Raw genomic sequence first — 24,532 nt, forward strand, 5'->3', positions numbered from 1 at the left:
CTTGGCTTCTAAGACAAACAAAAATTTATAAGTAAGCATATGTAAATAGAAATATTTTGTGAAGTTCTTATGGGAAAATTATAATTAGACATACTTCCACATAATGCATCCATTTCTACAGGGGTAGTTCCAATTACATTGTATAAAGAAAATTTATTCCTTTATACTTTTATGGAAATCCATGACCTATTCTAAAGCATCATCTTAGTGCAGGAAGACATGATGCTAAAAACACACAATTGCATTTACAAAAAAGATTTCAAAGAATTTTCCATATATTCATTGTGTTCATACCTTGTAATCATTTGAAGCACTTACTATACCAACCTAGTGTAGTTTCATTTGCATTCATATTTCTCATATAGATAATTTTTTAAAATTTTATTTAACCTTACTTACACTTCAATACATCTATGACCTCTGAATGCTTTTTTGGCCATTAGTTTAAAGTCCTTTGTCATTGTAGTTTCTATCATTGATTCAACTTTGTAGTCCAAAATATATTAGTTTTTTTTGTCAACTAATTAAAATGAGGACATTCGGTGACAAATATATTTTTATAGTGTTTGAGTAGATAGGATAAGAAATCTTTGATAGATAGTTCTTAAATAAGTGTTAAATATGAGTGTGCTACTTAGGAAATTTAGAACTATTTTTTAACACAATGATCATATTTCAACAAAATTACAAAATAGTTAAAGACGAAGTCATTTTTAATAAAAACATATGCTAGATATTTAATAATAGTCCAATAAACTCGAGAATGGATGAATTGTGATTTCAAATTATGAATTAGAGGTTACAACATGAGGATTACCTACCTAGTTGATGGGACATCATATGTGTGTTTGTATTTTAAGTTTTAACTTAAGAAAATAATAACTGTTTCCTTTTTCATTTGTGATAATTAAAATAATGACTTAAACACTTAAAATGAAATGTTATTTCATCTTAAATATCTTCAAATATACCATGACAACATCCTTGATCTTAAACTTTGGTGCTTGATCTCTTCTAACAATGTTCATCTCCTCAGGGTTTTGAACAAAAAATTTGCCTTTTTTAACATGAGATTTTATTGTGAAAAAATAAACCAAACTATCATTAGATTTATTTATTAATGGCTTAAGAGTTAAATAATTTTATTTTTACAAATAATTATAGAAAATGCATAAGACAAAGGAAGGTCCAACAATTTAACCATTTCAAAAATAAGAGCATCTGTATGTAATAGTGACTCTTTTTGTTTTCAAATGAGGCATCTCCCAAAATGCTAAATAAAATTTCACAATGCATTTAATAAAACATCATGTATCTTGCAAGATAAAAAGTGAATCCACGGTTAGTATGAGAAAGAGAAGATCCAAAAATCATGAATGAGTTATGAAAAATAAAATCAATGTAATACATTAAAGAATAAACCTTAGAAAAAGAAAAGAGAGGAAGTACAAGTGACTAATTATCTAGTCATTTATTTAATCATTTCTATTTGTTTTATCTTTTGATTTTACTTGGTGATCAAATTATTCACTTATTTAGTCACCTATAGTTATAAATTGCAAAGAAATAATGGAATGTGATCAGTTTTAGTTACATGACTAAAAAATTTAGAGGTGTAACTAAAAGTTTTAGTCACATAGTCACATATTTTCCAAAATGTACTAGTGCTACTAGCAATAATTCCAACAAAAACAAGCCATGTTTTCTAAACAATAGGAGCAACTAAAATAACAGTTGGAATACCAAAGACGCTTAGAGCAACAAATTGCCTATAAACAACACTTGTTACAACAATATATGCCTCGACAACCTCAACAAATACCTCTACAACTATAGTCACATATGTGATCTCACGTGAAATCAAAAGAGGTATCACAAAAACAAACACAACAAATGGCACAACAAGTGATACAATAACAACCCATGGCACAATAATCACAATCAATACAAATACCACAACAAGTACCCTAACATGTACCACAACAAGGACCTTTCTATCTTCGAGGTACTAATATACCTCCACCACCTATCAACACATCACCTGACTCTTTAGACACAAAATTGTCAGAACCGAGTAGACATAGTTCTCACCATAGAAAATGATCTACTTGTAGGCACAAAAGACTCAAAGAGAGGACTCCCATTCAAAACCCTAATGAAGAGTTACTACAAAAATTCAAAAAACTATCCAAACAAGTCAAGGCATTGGGAGTCCAGAAGAAATAGGCTCTCTACATAGAAAGCGCTTTGCATCCTATTCCTTTGATAAAGATTTGTAAATGCCTCCATTTCCAAAATACTTTGAGGCATCAAGATTCAATAAAATCAAGGAAAAGGAAACTTTGTTGATCACATTAGGGAATTTTGTGCCTCCTGTACCAAACTCAATGATGAGCCCACCTATCTCATGAGACTATTCCCTCGTTCTCTGGGTGGTCTACAGTCGAATGGTACTCCAAAATTCCTGGTAACATAAAATCTTGGTCAGAATCAGCAAACAAGTTCATCTCCCACTTTTCCTTCAACATTACAAATGAGGTGACACTTTTTTATTTTTGCTCAACTAAACATAAGATAGGAGAGTCATTTATCACATTCTTATTATGCTAAAAAAACTTGGTCAATCAATGCTCACAAAATATTCTTGAAGAAGAACAAGTTAATTTGTGCAATGAAAACCTAGTCCCTGACTTATTGTACAAACTCAAAATCAAAAGTCCAAGCACCGTTTCCAAGTTGATGAAAAAGGGGGCTAGTAGTGAAGATGCTCTCTTCCATAAAGGAATCCTCAAAATGAACAAGGAAAACACCAACACAAACTCGTCTAATGACAAGGCAATTTTTTTCTCCAAAAACAAGAATGTAACAAATGACAGCATTGTAGATGCATGAACAATCAGTGCAGCACAACCTCAATTGACTCTAAAATGTGCACACCCTAAAAATTCACAAACTCCCAATCAATCACCACCTCAACAATAGAAAACTAAAACTTCCATGTAGGACAAACCTCAAAGTCATCCTAGAACCAAAGACAAAAAATCCAAATCCTTGGGGATACCTCTTGACACTGCACTTCAAAAATTACTCAGTAATAACTTGCTATAGTTACCCCCAATCAAATATGAATCATTAACTAAGGCTTCTTACTTGGATGACAACAAATTATGTGATTACCATCACACCAAAGAACACAAGACCACGTCATATTTTCAACTCAAGCATGAAATACAACATCTTATCGATGATGGCATAATCACAGTTGATCCATCACTACTAACATCCAATTCTAATCATACTATTTTTAAAGATCCTTTGGGTAATCATGACAAAGGAAAAGCCTCTAGTTAAAACTCAAGCTCCCATGTTAATGTAAACTACACATGCACTGGATATGACTACACCATCAACTATTTCAACAAGTCAGACTCCCACATATCCATATTCACCTTAAAAGTTGAAGACCCTCACTATGTTGTTGCCACCCACCACACTTGGATTACCTTACTTGGAGCCCCAACTAGACCTACGACCCTAGCTAGACCTACTACCTCTACTAGACCTATGACCTCTAGTAAACATGTTGATCCTACTTCTCCAGATTACAGTCTTGTAGACCAGCTTAGAAAAATCCCTACGCAAATATCCATCCTGGATTTTTTGCGTGCATCCCCCAACATCAAAAGATCCTTGACCAAGCTTTAAAAGATTCCATAGTACTAGATAACGTTGATGTTTCCCAGCTCTAGGCCATGGTTGGGAACCTATCCGCATCACATCATATCACCTTCTCACCCTAATATATTCCTAAAGACAAACCCAACCACAATGATCCCCTTCATCTTGAAGTTTTTATCCATAATGCCAAGGTTAAAGGTGTCTTGATAGATAGAGGAGCGGGACTAAACATCTGTACCCTTAAAGTTGTCAATGGTTTGGGTTACACTGAAGAAGATGTAGATCCCTCTTGAAGAATCACAATAAAATCCTATGATGATGGTGAACACTTCTCCAAGGGTGTCATCATATTACCCATCAAAGTTGGTCCAACTACTGAGAAAACATTATTCTAGGTCCTAGATATTGAAATGAATTGCAAGATGATACTAGGATGCCCTTAGATCAATGCTATGAAATTGGTTCCTTCCACATACTACTATTTCTTAAAATTTTCCTATAATAATGTAGAGGTTACCATCCTTGGTGATCCAAACCCATTCTAATTATGTGGTTGTCTTAGAGATGCTACTACACACCAAGTCCCAACAAACAATGAAGCACAACCCATAGATTCCTTTAAATATGTGGACATTGATATACTCCTTAGTAAGGCCAAGGAAAATATGAAGATTGAAGACAAAGGGTGTGAGGAATACTTAATGTCTCAAGTATCCCACATTAGGAAGTCACCACTTTCTCCCCACTCTTATGGTAAATCGCAACTATTGCAATCGCAACAATCTGAGATCAATATGCAAATTTCTACTCCCTTTTGTTTCATTAGTGGAGGAGGCCTACTTGAAGAAAATGTCTATGAGAATACATATGTCTATGTTGAGAAAGAAAAAGCATAACAAGAACCCACTTTGATATCTCCTAGAAAGTATGGACTTGGGTTTACTATCATGTAGAAACAAGGCTATGATGGATGTAGTGGTCTTGGATCTCACAATCAAGGAATTATTGAACCAATCACTACAAAGGCTTGACCTCCTAGTTTAGAACTTGGATTCAAACTATTATGAATAGGTCCTCTTGGTACTAAGTGTTGGTAATTATAGATTATTCTTTTATTTCACTCTTTGAATGCCCAATATTTGTGAACAATATTTGGTTACAAAATTTGGGAAATCATAGCTAAGTGATTGACTCCCCTCTGAATTCTTAGGTATAGCTCCCTCATATTTGTGATTTGCAATGCATCTTGTTTATTCCTAATTCTAAATGGGGTTTGTTCTTGACCAGAGAACAAGAAAGGTAAACCAAGTTAGGCCTAAACAAGAACTAACTCAAGCAATGATTTGAGTCTTAATACCAACCAAATCTGTGAACTCGCACATCTTATGAACCCGCAAAATTTGACCAAATGTTAATGAATTCTATCTATGAGCAACCTGCTTAACTAAAAGCTTCTAACTCTAATAAAGAAGAGAATAACTTAAAGAAAAACACAAAATATATTCTCTTTTAACTTTCAATAACACTACTTATTATTTCAACTTGTTGTATTGAATAGGGGGAAAAAACTCTGTTTATTCCTTAACTCAATTCAACTAAAAGAGATATCTAAAACTATCACAAAACAATGGAATAGAAAATGATTGACACAAAATACATTAACTTGTCTCTACAATCTAAAGTATTTCACACCAAAAATTAATCTGTCTTTTATTAATCTTTGAATTAGGTACATATAGGATTCTAAGATGACTATTACAAAGTGAGACTAAAATCACTTCATCTCCTCAAAATTGACAAATGGCAAGGAGCCAATTGTCAGTTACAACTATTACATCAAAAAATTAAAGGGTGGGTGATGAGTCAAGATTTTGGGATGTTTTGTTTATGATTTTCTAAGTACAAACTTGAATATCTTATAGTTTTTCATAAACATAATGCAGTCTTTTATGTTTGTGTGTGTGTGTGTGTGTGTGTGTGTGTGTGTGTGTGTGTGTGTGTGTGTGTGTGTGTGTGTGTGTGTGTGTGTGTGTGTGTGTGTGTGTGTGTGTGTGTGTGTGTGTGTGTGTGTGTGTGTGTGTGTGTGTGTTAATAAATGTCATGGTCAATCTAGTATATTTCTTGTCTAGCTTTAATGGGTAGACCTCCTGTAGTTGTGTGACAAGGCTACATTAAAATAGGAAAATCTTATTATGATTTATGCCTTGGATACGTATTTTGGATTTTGTTATGTGAACCTTTTGTAGGAGGAATAAGTCAAGCAAGGAATGTGGACTAAAGGATGAGTGGGTCTTTCAAGGTAGATGATTGTTTCAGACTTCATTCATAGCTCCACTCTTTCCATCACTTTGCAGTTACTAATTTAGTTCAAGATAATTTAGTTGCCGAGTGTTCCTATATTTCTAAAGCATTGAATGTAGTCTACCTTCTTGCATAAATGACATTGTCACTCCTAAAACTAAAATTTGTTATGCTATGTAATGGAAGACCTAGTTTGAAGGCATTCCATTTTTCCTGGTTTCCTTTAAATAAGTTGGAACTTATGTTTCCAAGAGAGTTAGATGTTTTGAGAAGTTCATGTTGTAATCAAGTAGTAGAGTTAAACATCTTGATGTTTTATATTGTGCCCATGTTTTATTGAATGAATACATGACAATTATGTTGATCTCAAATTGGTTTTGACAATTGAGTGTCAACACACTTAAGATATTTACTAAATTCATGTCGAGCTAGTAATACATACCAAGTATAATATGAATAGATGCTGAGTTGAAATGAACATTGAGTCACTTATGTGCCAAGCAGATAGACCATGCTGAGTGATTCAAGTGTTGAGTAAGTAGTTGATGCTGAGAAATTAAGGTGCAAAGCCAAAAAAAAAACTACAGTATGTACCAAGCATTAGTATTATGAAGTGTTGAGTAACACAGATTAGATCTAGTTGTTTTTGATGGCACAAAAAACTATGCAAATTTTTTTTATGCCAACTTATGGATAAATCTCAAAGCTTTGAAGATAAGGACAAATCTATTTGGATTCCCTATACAATCAACATGCAAACAATTAGAAAATTAGAAGGAATTAAGAGGCAAAATGAATTGAATCTTAGCCATAGATTCATACCTAACCCTAAGACACCAAAGTCTTTATAAGGAAGATGAAGCCCCATAATTCAGTATGTATGCATGTGAGCAAGAATTGAAGGAAGAGAAGGGGTGAATTGATCAGAAAGAATTCAAGGTGACTTAGAAGAGTGAAAGAATTGTAGAATTAGTTAGCAGAATAGAGGATCAAGGATAGAACAATGGAAAAATTAGATCAGAAAGGATTAAGAAGCACAGAATGGGGATCTGAAACCAACAAGTTAAAGTTGTAATTCATTAGATCAAACATTCTACTATTACTTTCTAATAACTATATCAGTAGAGTGAAATCCTTTGGACTAAGGTTGACGTAACAGTCATTCTAAAATCCTTTAATAGAGTGACATTCCAAGTGAATGTTCTAAATTCCTTTAACAACGCATGCTTCTAATAGGGTGTTAAAATCCTTTAACAAGGTGAGATTTAATAATCTCTTGTAAGTCGTTAATAAGGCAGGCCTTTTATAGGGCAAATCATGTTTTATGATCAACATTTTGTAAACCTAATAGGTGACACTTTATTGCTACAATAGTGAAGAAATATGGGTATCATCCCCACCCCAATTTTACCTTCTCATTTGGAGGGTTTCTAGGTAATCATATCAGGTGTCAAGCGTGTATGCTTACATGTTTTGATGCATTTTCTTTACATTTTATTTTAGTTTATTACATGTATCTAATGAATGGTAAAAGGGTTTTAAGTGTTGAAGTTTGAACTTATGATGCACCCCCCAACCCTGCCCCCCCACCCCCCCCCCCCCCCCCCCCTAGAAGTGTATGTTTCCCATTTGTAATTCCAACAATTGGTATCAAAGCTGAGTTCTCAAGAGGAGAAGCTTTATAGCTTGGAGAAGAGATATTCAAATGGAAGTCTACAAGTTGGGAAAGACCATTGAAAACTAGGAGATTGAGATACATGTCATACTACATCAATTAAATGAAGCCAGAGATGCTTTGAAGAGTACCCTAAAGAGAAGGAAAGAGATTGCCTTAGCAGAAAATGACACACAATACAAAGAGATTGACACCACAAAGTTATTTTCAAATGGTAACTCTAGTGAATTCGATGCAGCAATTGCAGATCTAATGGAAAAGAACAGACCATAAGCTGAAGAGATTAGAAATCTCAAGTTGAAACAAGAATCACAAGCTGCATTGTTGTGTGAGGTGACTAAACAAAAGAAGAAAGTTATAGAAAACAAGGCCATGATTAAAGAAGAAAAAGGAATTTTGGCAAACAGATTAGAGAAAAATTCAGTAGAGCTATTCAGGATCTCAAACTTGCAATTGGACACCTTAAGCCAAATGATGAATGCTCATCATGAGTTGAATGTCAAGGACATTGAAATTACCACATTAAAGTTGCAGAATGATCTAAAAAGAGAAAAGAAATTTGTTGAAAGTTTCAACAAGCCAAATGAAGCCATCAAGTACTTTGAGCAACTAATGAAATCCCCTAGATCCAATAAAGATACATCATAATTAGGCTACACAAGCACTGAAGAAGGAGAATCATCCAAAGTTTTTGAGGAAAGGAACAATAAATTTAAGAACTCTAAACCTAATTGTCATCATTGTGGTAAGAAAGGACATACAACTAATGTTTGTAGGAGTAAGAATGCAAGTCAAAATGCTAAGGTAAAGAGCATGACTTATACAAGTACAACAAACAAGGTCATGAGGCACATGAATGCAGAGCCAAAACCATGCATGCACCAAAATTTGAAGGACACTGCTATAATTTTCAAAAGTATGGAAACAAAGCTTTTGAATGTAGATCCAAGTCCACATGGTCATCAAGCAAGCCAACAAAGGTAAGAAGCTATGAAAACTCCTATAACTAGGATTACAATACAAGATACAACTCTCACTATTGTCAGGAATATGGACATATCCTTGAGAATTGCATTAGAACACACTTAAGTGGTAACTACAAGAGATGGTAGAGTCAAACCACATGTTTTAGCTGTCACAAGACTGGTCACATCAGCAAGCATTATCCAACTAGGTCCAAGGCACCAAGTTCTGAATTTGATAAAGGTAAAGGCAAGGAAGATGTTGAGCACATGAGGAATGAAATGAACAAGACATGAAAGAAGAAAGATGTTGGGAGTGCATCAAATGGAGAAGGGATCACTTCACCCAATGGGTCAAGTGGTCACACTTCATCAAACTAAGCAAAAGGAGGTATGTGGGACTAATATATAAAATATTTTCTCATACATCAGTTCCAAGGAATATTAGTATTGAAAAAGATAGATTAGCATGAATAAAGGATCAAGAAAATGAGGAACGTCCAAGGTCAAATCTTCAAGTTCTCACATTTTTCCAAGTATGAAAGGTCCACCTCAGATTATGAGTAAATACTAGTGTGTGTTGAGTTGACAGTCAAAGTTAGTTGGAGCCAAGTCAACAATAGCTGCCAAGTCGAGGTAAAATCAACAGATGTTGAGTGAAATAGAAATCACATTGAAGCTGAGTTTTATAATTGTACACAACTAAGCATTAATTGCAAAGTTTTCAAGGGTATATGGTTTATTTTTACCTATTTTTCACCATTACGAACTCAAAGCAAGAATGAGCAGAGTGAAGAAGTGATCTACAAACCAGTTTGAAGCATTTGCATGGATTATAGCAAAGATCAAGCACCAGTTCATCAATTTTAAACGTATCCTTCATCTGCTAAGCTATGCAATTTTATATTTGTTAAACCCTAGTTTTATAGTATGGCATCTAGTTCAAAAACTGTGAAGGAGAAAGAAACTTTTGAAGTTCAATTAGTTAGCAATGAGGTTAAACAACTAGATTTCAAGGCTATACTAGAAGTTGCCTATAAAAATGACCCAGCAGGAGTGTTATCCATGATCCCGCCTAAGGTTATAATGGCTGAAGATGTAAGAAAGTGATATAATAGCAAAGTAGAAGCCATTGGAGACATGGAAATAAGACAAGCATATGAAAAATTGTGTGAAAATGGAGTCTTGAAGGAAGAATTCAAGATTGTAGAGAGAAAGGATTTGACCCGTGCCCTAGATTTTCCCAAGGTTTTTGAAACACAATGGATTAAAATAGTTTTGAGAAGAATACATTATGGATGTCTATGGTTAAAGGATGGACCCATTAAAATTTCAAAGATAATTGTCCATAGAGTTACCAGTTTTCCAACCCTAGATTGGCCGAAGACATTAAGAAGCAACTCCAAAGAGGTAGTAGAGAAAAATACAGGTGCAAAGTGGAACAAGCGTGGTATGACCATTGACACCATTACAAACCCTTTGCTTGATGTTTCCATTAGAGTTATTTCCCACAAATTCTATCAATCAAGCAAGTTAAACAGTGTGCCTTACATAGCAATGGATTTTGGATACAAGATTGTTAAGAAAGATCACACATATGATCTTGTAGAACTTCAACTTCAATAGATAAATGAAAATCTTCAAGCTATTAAAAGGTCAAAGAGTGCTCAATGAAAGTTTGGATCAGCACTTGTATGTATGTTTTTCTATGTGCAAAATGAGTTTCCATCTTTTGGAAAAATAGGATGGAAGACAAATAGGTCAGTTACTTTTCAAATTAATGAATATATTCAGAAAATGGGAGACAATTTTGAGTCAATTATGACAAGCTATTTTGAAGACTTTAAGAAGTCTATGAAGCAGAGGTTAAGGATTCATGTTTCCCTAGTTGAGCAATACTACAATAACATCTTTTTCCTTATAGATATTGATTATACTTACATCTAGGTTGTTGTAGTTAGGGTTAGATGGCTAAGTCCCCTAGGCAATAAAATAAATGTGATGAAGCCTCAGCTGCCATTACTGCACTGCTTGCTGACGAAATTGACAAAAGTGCTGAGATATTTGGCAATTATGATGTTGTGAAGTCAAAGGTTGAGATGGAACTGAAGACAATCTCTACTTTGAAAAAGAAGGATAAAATGGTAAGTAAATTGAAGGCAAAGTTTGGAGAAAATTTAGGTGATGAAGAAGAAGATGATGATGATGAAGATGAAGAGGAAGAAGAGATGCAAGGTCAAGAACCTTTAGCTTTAACCCAAGGCATGGGTGAAGATGAAGAAGAAGAAGGTGCAGAGGAAGAAGAGGCTAAGGAAGCACCAGTAAAACCAGAACCTAAAAGGAGAAAGGCTAAGGCATAGCCTGTAGCCAAACCAAAGGCAAAGAGGGCTATCAAGCCGAGCATAGCAAAGTCAACTACCCCAACAACAAGGGCTAGCACAAGGGTCACTACTCAAAAGGCTAAATAGAAAGAAAAGGAGAAAAAAAAAGCAACTGAACAGAAGAGCCTAGTATAGAAGAAACAAATGAGAAAGCATGTTGCACAGCTTCAAACAGATGATGAAAAGACAGAGTCAGAAGATACAAGTTAGTTTAGGGTGGTAAATCATGCAACTAAATCTGATCTTGAGAATATTTTTGATAATAGTAAAGATAATGCAGATATGATAGGATTAAAGAACATTGATTTTGGAAAAATTGATAGAGAAGAGCAAAAAAAGGTAGAAGAATTAGTGTATGCCATGATGTCTAAGTTCAAGAATACTCCACTTGAATTAGACAACACAATGCCCAAGGAGCTATACACCCTTGTAGAAAATAAGTGGCATTATTTTTTAAACCTTTTTTTAAAAAAAAGGGAATTAACCCTAGCCCAAGTGATGCCTAACCTAAAAAAGGGGCAAATTATCAAGGCAGATAAGAAGTATGGTAGCAGATTTGCACTAAAATATAGGGCATTTAGCATTCTCTAGAACAACATTGAAGTTGTTGTAAAGAAATTCACTAAAATGTGTAAATTGATATATGGGTTAACAACTGTCAAAGTAAGAGAAGAGGATCCCTTTGCGGGAAGAAATGATGGAGAAGGAGAGGAAGAAAAGGAAGAGGAGACAGAAAAAGAAAAAGAGGATACCAATGTGGAGGAGACACAAAAGAAGAATGATGAAATGGCCACAGCTGAAAACCATGAGCCCCCCAGATGATACAAGCACACCTATAGAAACCATAATAGGAAAGGATGTTCCTGATAACTCACCTTAGAACATCAACCCAGTAACTATAGAGGATCTGAAGAAAATAGTTTACCAATCCACAATACAAGCTAGATTGTGTGAGAGTCTTGTATTGGTTAGTGTTGAAGAGCTTCTGAAGGTAGTAGCTGATATAACAAGGGATAAGGTGAATCCATAAGAACCACCTTCTATCATCCCTTCAACTACTAGTGCTCAAACTTGAGTGCAAACATTGGGTGATACATCTACAAAGGTTGATACTACTGTAAAAGTTGCCATGGTTGAACAACAAACTCAAATTGGTCAAGAAGAGAAGGCTCCAGAAGCACAAATAGGACAGATAGAGATATTTATACCTAAAACACAAACGCAAGGAGTAGGCCAGATATTAGTGATTGATCAAGATGAAAATGAAGAAAAGGACATACCGAAGGAGAAGGAGCAGGAAGCCATACAAACATCGGTAAATTTACCAACATCTGGCACTCCAAAAAAAGTCCTTTAAAGGTCAAGCATTGATGCAATACCACTACAAATTTCAGCACCAGGCTCCAGTTCATCCAAGGTTGCCAAGTTATTTCACTATGGAGATGCAATTTTAGATGAAGAAATAGTGATACCAAAATATGACTATGCAACCATGACACTAGAGCAAGTAGGCATAATGCAAGAAGCCTTAGAAAAGAAGAAACAACAAGAAATACTTAGAAAAGAGTACAAACAAAGGCAAGCATTACAAGATATTAAAGACATCTTTTTAGATGCTTTTATCTTGCAAACACCTAATGAATCTAAGCCAATATTAGAACAATTATCAAAAATTGTGGAATAGGTGAATAATGAAGACCAGAAAGATAATGTCAAACTTATGGAATGGTCTAAAAGAAAATTCCAAGGGAAAGTCAATGAGAAAATAGCAGGTGATATAGCACTCTTACAAGTTAAATTGGCCACAAAAATTGAGGAAGTGAAGAAGGTACTTGAGAACATATTCTCATTGTACACAAAATTGTGTGATCCCACACTCTTCACACTAGAAATAGACCATAAAATTCTAAGTCTGAAGAACAATTTGAAACTATCAAGTATGCAACTACCTAAGAATCCAACTCAAAGTGAGAAGCATTTCCATTCATTACTTCAAACACAAAGTCATCTAGTTGTGTTAACAATAGAAGAGGCTAATATAAGAGCCAAGTTGACTAACATTCAATCCTCCCTTACCCCTCATATGGAGATACTCCAAAAAGAACTAGGATATGTAGAGACATTGATGAAGAAAGATCCAAATCTTTCAACATTAGATGGACTAGTTCACCTTGCAGCAGAGATAGCCATCCAAATAAAATCATTAGATGTTACATTAGACAACTAGGATGCTATTCTAAAGATTATATTGGAAGTCCACAAGAATTTTTTGGATAAATACACCATCAATGTATAGACCCTTTTACATAGGTGTCAAAAAAGGGGGAGATAAATATAAAAGGGGGACATACATATGCAAGGGGGAGATAAGAGATAAAGAGTAAGAGGGAGACAACCCAAAGGGGTAGAGCACACAAAAAGGGGGAGCAACTAGAAAAAGAGTAGAAATAGAGTATATATCAAATAAAGAGTATCAAAAAAAGACAAATCTATGGAGAACAGATTTTGGATATAGAACAAGCACATTAACTCAAGGGGAGTTATAAATGTTAGAGTAAATAATTAATTATTAATTATTTATTCTATTTACTTAAGCTTACTTAGGTAAATGCATTTATTTGATATTTAGTATTTAATGCATGTTGTGGTTAGTTGTTGACAACACGGGAGTTTGTTCCCTTCTAGCATGTTCCACCTTTTGTGGATATGTGCTGAGTTGTCTTTTACCACCTTCCAGCTTGTTCTACAAGCTTCCATGAGGTCTTTATAAGCGACCTCTCTCTCATTGTATTTTCATAACATCACATAACATTATAACATCACATAGCATTGTGCATATTGTAAATACATTTTCATTGTGTTTGCATACTTGTGGTCTCTCATGTCCGTTTAGGGTTTTTCCCTTGCTTCATGCTCTTCCTCTCTTTGGCTTCTCTTTGACAGGTTCTCGCATGCAGGTGATTTTGGGCATCTTCGGAGTTGGCTTTTCTCAACTCCAACATGGTATCAGAGCCTTCCTGCTGCTGCTTGGTTGAAGAATTTTTGAAGCCATGATTTGGAGTCATAAACCCTAGTTTGTTTATGCATTTTTTCTTCAAATCAGAGGATCAGCAAATTTTTGGAGCACTTTCAGCCCAAACGAACACCACCATTGGATCCGAAACACCATTTGCAGTCAGGATTCATATAAAACTTGTCATTTTTGGAGACAGAGCTCCGGGAGGCAAAAACATTTTGGTTGCAGGCACTTCCGTACGAATGTACGGACGATTCGGCATTTAAAAAATATATAAAAATATAAAAATGGCACTGCCGCCGGGAAGCCACCCAACAGCCATCGCCGCTCCACTGCGGCCCCACCAGTAGCAGCAAAGCCGCCGCCGGCAAGCCACCCATAGGCCGCCGCGGCTAGCGGCGCCTCCTTCTGCTCCGCCCAAAACCTCCACCTCTGTCGAGTCAGCAGACCTCCGGCTCTAGACTCCATCGTCAGCTTAGCAGCCAGTCACCTGCAACGTAGTGTGCCAACTCAGCAGGTGTTAGCGACAGTTGGCATTCTTCTGTACAGTCCGCGTGGCATGTGGCAGGTCTACCACGTGGCTCCTACCACGTCATCCGTACATGCCACATGGCATTGCCACGTGGCACTCTTTTTTTTCTATGACGGCTGTCTAGCCGTCAAATTTAATCACGCAACTTGATGATGTCAGCACTGCATCAGCCCTTGCTTGCACCTCTCTTGATTCACTTTTGAACCTACTTGTGGTTTTTTGGCCATAACTTTTGCATACAGAGGTATTTTTTCAATCCAAAAGAAGCACCGAAAAGCTGGTTCTAAGACAGAGACATTGGTGTAGGTATTTTTAGGTTTTGATGCTTTTTTTTGCCTATTTTTTTAGTTGAAGTTAGAAGTTGTATTTTTGACTCTGGCAAGCATATCTTTTGCGTCCCATGCCTGTTTTTTGAAAACTTTATATTTCTGGAAAGCTGGTTCTGTGTAGTTTTCAGAAATGAAGTCCCTTTTCTTAGTTTTTGGCCTATGTTCTTTCTATCATAGTTTTGGCATTTTTGCTATATGGTAGATATTTTGAGTGTTTTAGGCCCGAGGATCATTTTTCTGGCATGGACTCTCTTGTTTTTAGCTGTACTTTCTTTTGTTGCAGCTTGTTTTCAATTTTGATCATTGTAGCTATCATTTTGAAGCACTTTTTGGTATCGCACTGAGATAAAGTGTCACTTTTGCATTCCGGGGATCATGAACATTGTTTTGAGTCAGTTGTACATGCACTATTTTTATAAAGCACCATGGGGGGGATATTTGTTTGTTGTTTTAGGCATTCTCCCTTTGTCAAGTGAACATCCCTTCCATGACATTAGCCCCATGCAGAGTTAGTGAGACCGTGTCTTTATAGGTGTCTATACTTCTTTTCCTCTCTCCTCGTTCTTGGTTCGTTTGCAGGAGACTTTGGCCCACCTTCTCAGTTGCCTATCATCACACCCTATTTGCATTAAGGGGGGATTATGTTGTTGTTCTAATGCATCTATGGTTCGATGGTTCGATAGTGTCAACTATGTATTCAGTGGTTAATCCTATGTACAAGGCGATTGCAGTGGCTGGCTACCTATGCATTTCGGTGAGATGGATCATCTACCATATAGACATGCTTGGTTCGTGCCTTCTTCTTCCATGGAGGTTCTTCTTATCAGCAGTTTGATAGATTTGCAGCTTCTTCATGCTTCAGTGATGCTTCTTCATGATCACTCTTCTTGTTCCTATTTTAGGGGACATTTTCCCTAGTTGGAGGCTTCTTTAGTTCTTCACTAGGTTACCTCTTTTTGGGGGAGGGTTTTTCCCATGTGGTTTTCTCTCTTTCCCTATTTTTAGAGGTTGCATTTTCTTGCATTGTACTTGGGTACCTAAAATGGCCTTGTTCCCGGGACCCATTATGCATTCATCTTAGTTTTGTGAGCTTAAGGCATTTTCCTAAGTTGCACTTAAGGGGGGGTGTTAGAGTAAATAATTAATTATTAATTATTTATTCTATTTACTTAAGCTTACTTAGGTAAATGCATTTATTTAATATTTAGTATTTAATGCATGTTGTGGTTAGTTGTTGACAACACGGGAGTTTGTTCCCTTCTAGCATGTTCCACCTTTTGTGGATATGTGCTGAGTTGTCTTCTACCACCTTCCAGCTTGTTCTACAAGCTTCTATGAGGTCTTTATAAGTGACCTCCATAACATTATAACATCACATAGCATTGTGCATATTGTAAATACATTTTCATTGTGTTTGCATACTTGTGGTCTCTCATGTCTGTTTAGGGTTTTTCCCTTGCTCCATGCTCTTCCTCTCTTTGGCTTCTCTTTGACAGGTTCTCGCATGCAGGTGATCTTGGGCATCTTCGAAGTTGGCTTTTCTCAACTCCAACAATAAAATTTTGAGGTATATAATTCTATTACATAATTTTGAAAATTTTTGAAGTTTTGTGTATATCTCGAACTGTGAATGTATTATACTTGAGAAGATTAGATCTATTATATATAGCTAAGTTTTTTTGGCACTCATTTCAAAGGGGGAGATTGTTGATCTCAGATTGGTTTTGACAACTGAGTGTCAACACACTTAAGATATTTACTAAGTTCATGCTGAGCTAGTAATATATGTTGAGTATAATATGAATAGATGCCAAGTTGAAATGAGTGTCGGATCACTTATGTGTTGAGTCACTTTTGTGCCGAGTCACTTATGTGCTGAGCAGATAGACCATGCCAACTAATTCAAGTACCAAGTAAGTAGTTGATGCCAAGAAATTCAGGTGTCAAGCCAGAAACAAAACTACAATATGTGTCGAGCATCAGTTTTATCAAGTGTCGAGTAAAACTGATTAGATCTAGTTGTTTGTGATGGCACAAACAACTATGTAAACTATTTTTATGTCAACTTATGGATAAATCTTGAAGCTTTGAAGATAAGGATGAATGTATTTGGATTCCCTATGCAATCAGCATGCAACCAATCAAAAAATTAGAAGGGATTAAGCAATAAAATGAATTGAATCTCAGCCATAGATTCATACCTAACCCTAAGCCACCAAAGTCTTTATAAGAAAGACGAAGACCCATAATTTAGTATGTATGTATGCATCCATGTGAGTGAAGAATAGAAGGAAGAGAAGGGGTGAATTGATCATAAAGCATTCAAGGTGACTTAGAAGAGTGAAAACATTGTAGAAACAGTTAGTTGAACAGAGGATCAAGGATACAACATTGGAAAAATTAGATAAAAAAGTATTAAGAAGCACAAAATGGCAGTCTAAAACCAGCAAGTTAAAGTTGTAAGTCATCAGATCAAACATTATACTATTACTTTCTAACAACTATATCAGCAGAGTGAAATCCTTTGGACTAAGGTTGAATTAACAATCATTGTAAAATCCTTTAACAGGATGACATTCCAGGTGAATGTTCTAAAGTTCTTTAACCAAGCACACTTTTAACAGGGTGTTAAAATCCTTTAACAAGGTGAGATTTAACAGTCTCTTGTAAGCCTTTAATAAGGCAAGCCTTTCATAGGTAGATCATGTTTTATGATCAACATTTTGTAACCCTAACAAGTGACACTTTATTGCTACAATAGTAAAGAATTGTGGGTGTCATCCCCACCCCAATTTTACCTTCTCATTTGGAGGGTTTCTAGGTATTCATATCAGGTGTCAAGTGTGTATGCTTACATATTTTGATGCATTTTCTTTACATTTCATTTTATTACATGCATCTAATGAATGGTAAAAGGGTTTTAAGTGCTGAAGTTTGAACTTCTTATTCACACACCCCCACCCCCCAACAAAGAAGTTTATGTTTCTCATTTGTAATTCCAACAAGTTATCACTTCAATCTCTAAATTATAATTCATTCACACTTTTGTGGGGGCCCATGCAGAAGATGAATTCTTTGTTCATGCGTAAGTAGAATTTAGTTAAGTCTCCTTTGAGTCATTAAGTACTATTGTTCCTGTAGTCACTCATAGTATAACCATTGGCTGTATCCTACAACATAGGTTTATTTCTAGAGCATTATTTGTTTACTATTATTTTTTCCTTAGATGAAAATTATTCTATAAGTTTAGCTTCTAGTATAAGTTTCCTATAGCAACTATTGTTACCTTAATACTGATGACTATTGAGAAGAACTAAAGCATAAAATTTGCAATTACTATCTCAAGTTTATGTTCCCTAATTGATAAATTAAATGAGTTTAGCATGATGTTCTAAGTAGAAACATGATAAATTTCAGCAATGAATCATTGTTTAAGGATGTCTAATCCTTATGTTGCTAGGATATTGTTCTAACCAATCATTTTTGGCATCATTACCAAGGATGGTGTCAATTTAGTTTGACCTAGAAGTCATTAAGTTAGTTTACAATTCGCTTCATTTTGCATGCATAGACATAGGGACATCTTGGGTGATTCCTACCTAATCTTAATTAGGAAGAACTATCTAAGGTTCTCAATCTAGCACTTGGGGAAACCCAATTCCAGAAGAAGAACCATTTGAGAACATTTTTGCTAATGTCGATGACCAATTGCCTTCACCACTATCATCTAAAGAATATATGTATTAACTATTGTAGAGCTACTCATAAGAAAGGAAGAGGCGTGAGAGCTCTACCTCACAATTATACTAGCAAAGGTGTGTCCAAAATGGAGTTATCCAATATGTTGTCAGACTTCAAACAAGACACCACTAATGAAGTTGCTACTTAGTTGGATACAATGCAAGCAAGGAGAAAGAAAGATGAATCTGATGCAATGTTGGCAGAATATTGTCAAAAATTATAAGGAGAAGAAAAAGAATTGCCAATGCAAGTCTGTTGTAAGCCTAGAATCTCGATCTATGCCTATTGAGTTCAAAGCCATTACTAAGAATTGAGAGGTCCTCTACATTGCCCAATGAAGGCCATGGGCATCGAGACTAGGTAATCCCCAAGATCCTCTTCAAAATTTTAACAGTAATAATACATGGAAAAACTAACAACATAGTGGATCTAGTGGATATAATAGTTGGCAACAACCCTAGCAGGGGTGGCAACAACCACACAATTGGTCTAACCAATCAAGCTAGAAAGATTTAACGCCATCACCTCAGCAACAAGCATTGGTGCCTCCTCCTACAACCAATAATACTTCCCCTAAATAGACTCATCAATTGCCTACTTAGCCTACTCCTAATCCCAACAATGCTAAGCCAACAACGTAGTAGTAGAGTTATAAAATTTCCCTAAATAATATCCATTTAAGATCTAGAAAAACTCTCCCTCCTCCACAACAGCCTATTATTACTAAAGTGGGGGATACTTCAACAAAGCCAACTAAGATACCAATCCAACTTGCTGCTCCTATAGCACAAGAACCTTTTTTTCCTCATAGGTTGGAGGAACATGTTAAGTCGGTGGAAAATTAGATAGTATTGGATTTTCCTACTCAAATGAAGCAAATGAAATTAAACATTACTTTGTTAGGTGCTATAAAAGAAGTACCTACATATACCAAAGCTATCAAGGAAGCTTGCATAAAGCAGCCCAAAAGAGAGAGAAAAGATCATAAAACCATTCATGTCCTAAATTATTTATTTGATCTCATGTTGGAGAAATTGACAATTCCAAGGTATTTTGATCCTGGTAGTCCTATGGTAACAATCAATATTCAAGAATTTCAAGTCCACAATGACCTAGTTTACTTAGGTGCTACCATAAATGTCATGACCAGGAAGGTAATGTCTCAGTTACATATCATCAGTCTTAGGGAAGCACCCATCATCCTTCAGCTTGTTGATAGTTTCACCATTACATCTGATGGGATGGTAGAAGATGTTATGGTCACCTTGAGTTCTTGGAAATATCTAGTTTACTTTGCTATCCTTTCCCCAAAAGATAAAATGGGAGTATACCCAATAATCCGAGGAAGACCTTGGTTGGATATTGTTGATGCCTATATATCTAATGGAGTCAACACTAAACATCTGATTCTATATTCCCTAGTTCACCCTCTGTTACAAGATGATCAAATCATGTAGCTAGATTTGGATGATACTAAACCTGAGTTCAATTTCATTCATCAATTAATGATGATATCCAAGGAACCTTTTATAGCTTCTAGGGGGGATGATGAGATCATTTCCTCCATTATCCTAAATGAATATGGAGTGGAAACCCAAGTTTTTTTCCAAGGGAACTATGCTCTTAACAAATTTTTACCACCTATTGATGCCCTACAGTAATTAGAAACTTCAAAATTTCTTCACACATTGTTGCCTCATGAAATGGAATCTTTCCCAATTGCTCAACTGACCATTGTAGAAAACGTCACCAAGATAGAGGTCAGCTTAGGAAAGGAATTAAATGTATGCAATGCTTTGACTTCCTCCCAGTGGTCAGACATCCTGTAGCTTCTTACAAAACATCAATCAACCTTTTCTTGGAATTATACTAACATGAAAGGCCTAGACCCAAAGCTATGCACTCACAAAATTTATATCAGCTCTAAATCTAGACTTGTTCACCAACCTTAGCACTAGGTAAATCCAGCTCTTAGGGATAGAGTCAAGAATGAGTTGTAGAAGTTGTTAAATCATGGCTTCATCTCTCCAATTTTAGATACTCGGTGGGTCTCCCCTCTTGTTTTTGTGCCTAAGAAAGGAGGGAAGTGGAGAGTTTGTGTCGACTATAGGAAGCTTAAAACAAAATTGGTACAAAATTAGCACAAGCAATGGCATGACAAGTACATGTTCAGGAAAAAAAATTTCCTATTGGCGACTGGGCACTTCTTTATGACTTTAGGTATCAGTATAATCCTAGAAAATTCCAAACCAAGTGGTTAGGGTTGTATGAAATTATTGCAGTCTTTCCAAATGGAGCGGTTCAGCTCTCCACTATGGATCAGGTTCAGTTCAAATTGTTAGTCAATGGTCAAAGGTTAAAATTATATCACAACCCAAAGAGTAAGGAGGAGTTCCTATAGCAATTCTCTTTTGTTGCTAGTGTTGCAGTTCTTGCAACATCTTCTAATGAGATTTTTTGCACATTTGCCTTCCTCACTCTAGTTGTTCTTGTCACTATCATAATAAACACTTTCATTGCAAAAGTTAATTCTCCATAATAAATTTTTCCTTCATTTCTAGTCTACCACCCATCCATCTCACCATTTATTTCATTCATGGATAACAACTACCACCTCACCAGCACTTTCAGTTAGCACACGTTCCAAGGTATGCAATATTAATTTTTTTTTCTAATGTTTTTTATGTATGCCTTGTCACTGTTGCAAGTGGGGGACCACTTGCACTATTTTAGCTGGGTCAGGAGTTCTATTATTTTTTTCATTATGTTTATGCAATCTTTTTATTTATTCTTTTCCCTTGTCATACATTTATTTTTTACCAATGATTTGACATTTTTACAAATTGTTTTGCTACATGTTATTTTTCGCATGTATAAAAATAAGGTGGCAAGAAATGTTGTGTACGAGTTCTAAGAGATTTTTTTATGAGTAATTATGAAATGATAACACAAAGATTTTCATTTATTTTACTCATAAGTTTTTATTTCTTGAGCCTCATTACTCTAGAAATTTCATCCTATAACCTACTATTTCAAGATTTCTTGTCCAAATTTGTGGGTGTCTATTATTCTCTCGTGTAACTTCTTTTTGAGTACCCTAGAAATTAGACGACGAGAGGAGGCCTAAATCAAAGGGATCCTACTATGCATAATATGTTCCTCAAAGACCAAAATTATAGGTTGTATTTTCAAGCAAGGGGATGGATAGATTATGTTCAAAAGCTAACTAGCTAGGATGACAAGGTTGTGTTTCAATTTCTCAAATCCTTAAAGAATGAAATGGCAACAATTAAATGATTGAAGGTGTTGTTTTCTTAGATAGTTTTGGTAGAATTTATGGGACAACTGTTGGAAGGTGAGGAATTTATAGAAGATATTGACCCAACTTCTACTATCTAGCTCAATTCACTCTACATGGAGACCCAAAGCTTGATATTAATAAGAAACAAGGTATTGTTAGATGATCTCTTCCTAAGTTGTTCCCACAATGTGTGATTTTTATCATTAAGTATTTCACCTATGAAGGGTGATACTTATTTTTTCATGCTATTCATTTCAAATTCTTGAGTTGTTTAAGGCATGATATCAAATCTATCAATGTCCCTAGTTTTGTATTTGGCATTTTGTCAAAACAAGCCATACTAGAACAAGAGGGGTAGACAGAACTCTATCTCTCACTATTGCTTAATTAAGCTAATAGTGTAAAAAGCTTTAAAGGAGTAGTCAAATATTTCCTGGGAGGAATTTCTACTACAAGGATTTAAGGAGCCTATCCCAAAACCAGTTGGGTGTAGAGTAGGTCAGAGGGTTAAAACTATTAAAGGAATTTAAAAATTCTTTGTTGAAATTGGACAATTTTCTTCATCCAAAAAGAAAAAGGAAGCTAAGGTTAGAAGCCCTAATTCCTCTAACTTCCCTAATTCTACTTATTCCTCTACTTTAAGAATATTTCATGAAGAGGAATTAGAGACTCCTATAGAGAAGGTTGAAGTTGCCCTTGCAGTAGAAACAATTTCCCTAGAGTGTACGAAGCAAAAAAATAACCCTAGTACTATCCAATAGGCTAAGGCATCTCCTACAGCCAAGAGCACTTCTAGAAAAAAGGAAATCCCCAGAAAATGAAGAAACTCCATTACAAAGAAGTTCTAGGGAAAAAACAAAACCAACTTAGGAGATTCCAGATAATGAACTTTAGGTAACCCAAGATTCTAAGCCAAAGGAAGAAGAAAATGAAAATACTAAATAAGAGGCTTATTTACAGCCTGAAATTTCTCAACAAGATAAGCAATAGATTGAAGTTATGGAATAGGGCAGATTTGAGGAATTTCATGATGACAAAATGGAGAAGGTTCTTGATAGGTCCAAGAATGCAAAAGTCATTACAGTCGAAGATGACTCCAGCTCGAAGGGGCAAGATTATGTATTTCAAGGACCAACCTCTAAGAATTTTTAGGGGAATGATTCAGGAAGTGATGATTATAATAGTTATATCAGGGAAATAGATGAACCAGCATTTTCTCCTACATTAAAATCTCCTATGGTAGCAAATGATCCCTATGAAGAAAATCTAGATGTTGATATCGACCTTATCAAAAAGGTGGTTGAGAAAATTTTGAATGAAGGATTAGAACCATTAGCTTCAACAACTCAAAAATACTCTAATGTTGAGAAAGCTATGATTATTTAGATGGATCTTTTAAAAAAGGCAAGTGCTAACAAGGGTAAGTCATCTATTCCTCAAGTAGATAATTCTCATTTGATAGTTCAACAACTGTTCTTTAAGAAACATAGCATAGACAGGTGACAGGGATTTACAACCCATTAAGTTAGGGATTAAGGATGCAATTTTATCAAGATTTACGCTTAATAGCTTTACCTTTTCCTCCTGAACAAGTTTTTCTTAATAATTATTATCTATGATTTTATTTAGTTCTTTCTTTTCTTGTTTCCACTTTTCCCTCTCAAAATTTAATTGCTCAATGAACAGGAAAATAACATCTAACAAAACAAAACATCCCAAAAACTTGACTCATCATTCCTCCCAGCTTAGCCATTTTTTGGTCCCATAGTAAATAAATTCTTTAACTTGGCTATCATCCTATAGTAAAAAATTATGCTCTTTCCAGATCCCCCCTCTGTATAACTCCAGTGGAACCCTTTTGTTTTCCTATGTTTCTTCCACTTGTCCTCTTCCTCCTACATGGTAAAACCATCCAATCTTTCTGAATTTTCAAGTAATGAAGATAGTAACAATGGAGTCTGAAAGGTTAATGGAATCCAAAAACTCTCTCTCTCTCTCTCTCTCTCTCTCTCTCTCTCTCTCTCTCTCTCTCTCTCTCTCTCTCTCTCTCTCTCTCTCTCTCTCCCCCCCCCCAAAGAAATGTACCAAGGAGCGTGCTAGATTGCCATAGCAAAATTGAGAGGTGAATGTAATTCTCTCTTTCTCATTTCCTTAGATAAGTTATTCTAGTGCCAATGTACGGCATTTCTAGCCTCAACTAGTTCAATATTTTCCATCTATTCATATGCATTAAATGCTTCCTTCCTCATTGGGTAGATGATCTTGCTACTTGATTTAGAGGGGCCTATTCTTAACTAGTTATAATAGAGAGTTCAAGGATCTTTGGCTTTAGGCCTTAGAAATGGGGCAATGTTTGACTCCAAATTTGATCACTTTGGAAATCTTTCATATTTGGTGACTTTTGGAAAGAAATAATAGCAAAAATCGAAGCATTTATCTACCCAACCGTAGGGTAAATCTACAGCTACTCCTCCAATATGAAAATAATTATGCATCATTCACATACCCGTGGCAACTTCAAATAAATCATATATCATTTCCCTCTCTCTTAAAATATAAAAGAAAGGAGTCTGCGCACCAATACCAGCCATGAAAGTTCCAAGCCATAACAAATGA

This window comes from Cupressus sempervirens, chromosome 3 (assembly GCF_028749045.1).
Source record: "Cupressus sempervirens isolate cs-2001-9-10 chromosome 3, ASM2874904v1, whole genome shotgun sequence".
Lineage (NCBI taxonomy): Eukaryota > Viridiplantae > Streptophyta > Pinopsida > Cupressales > Cupressaceae > Cupressus > Cupressus sempervirens.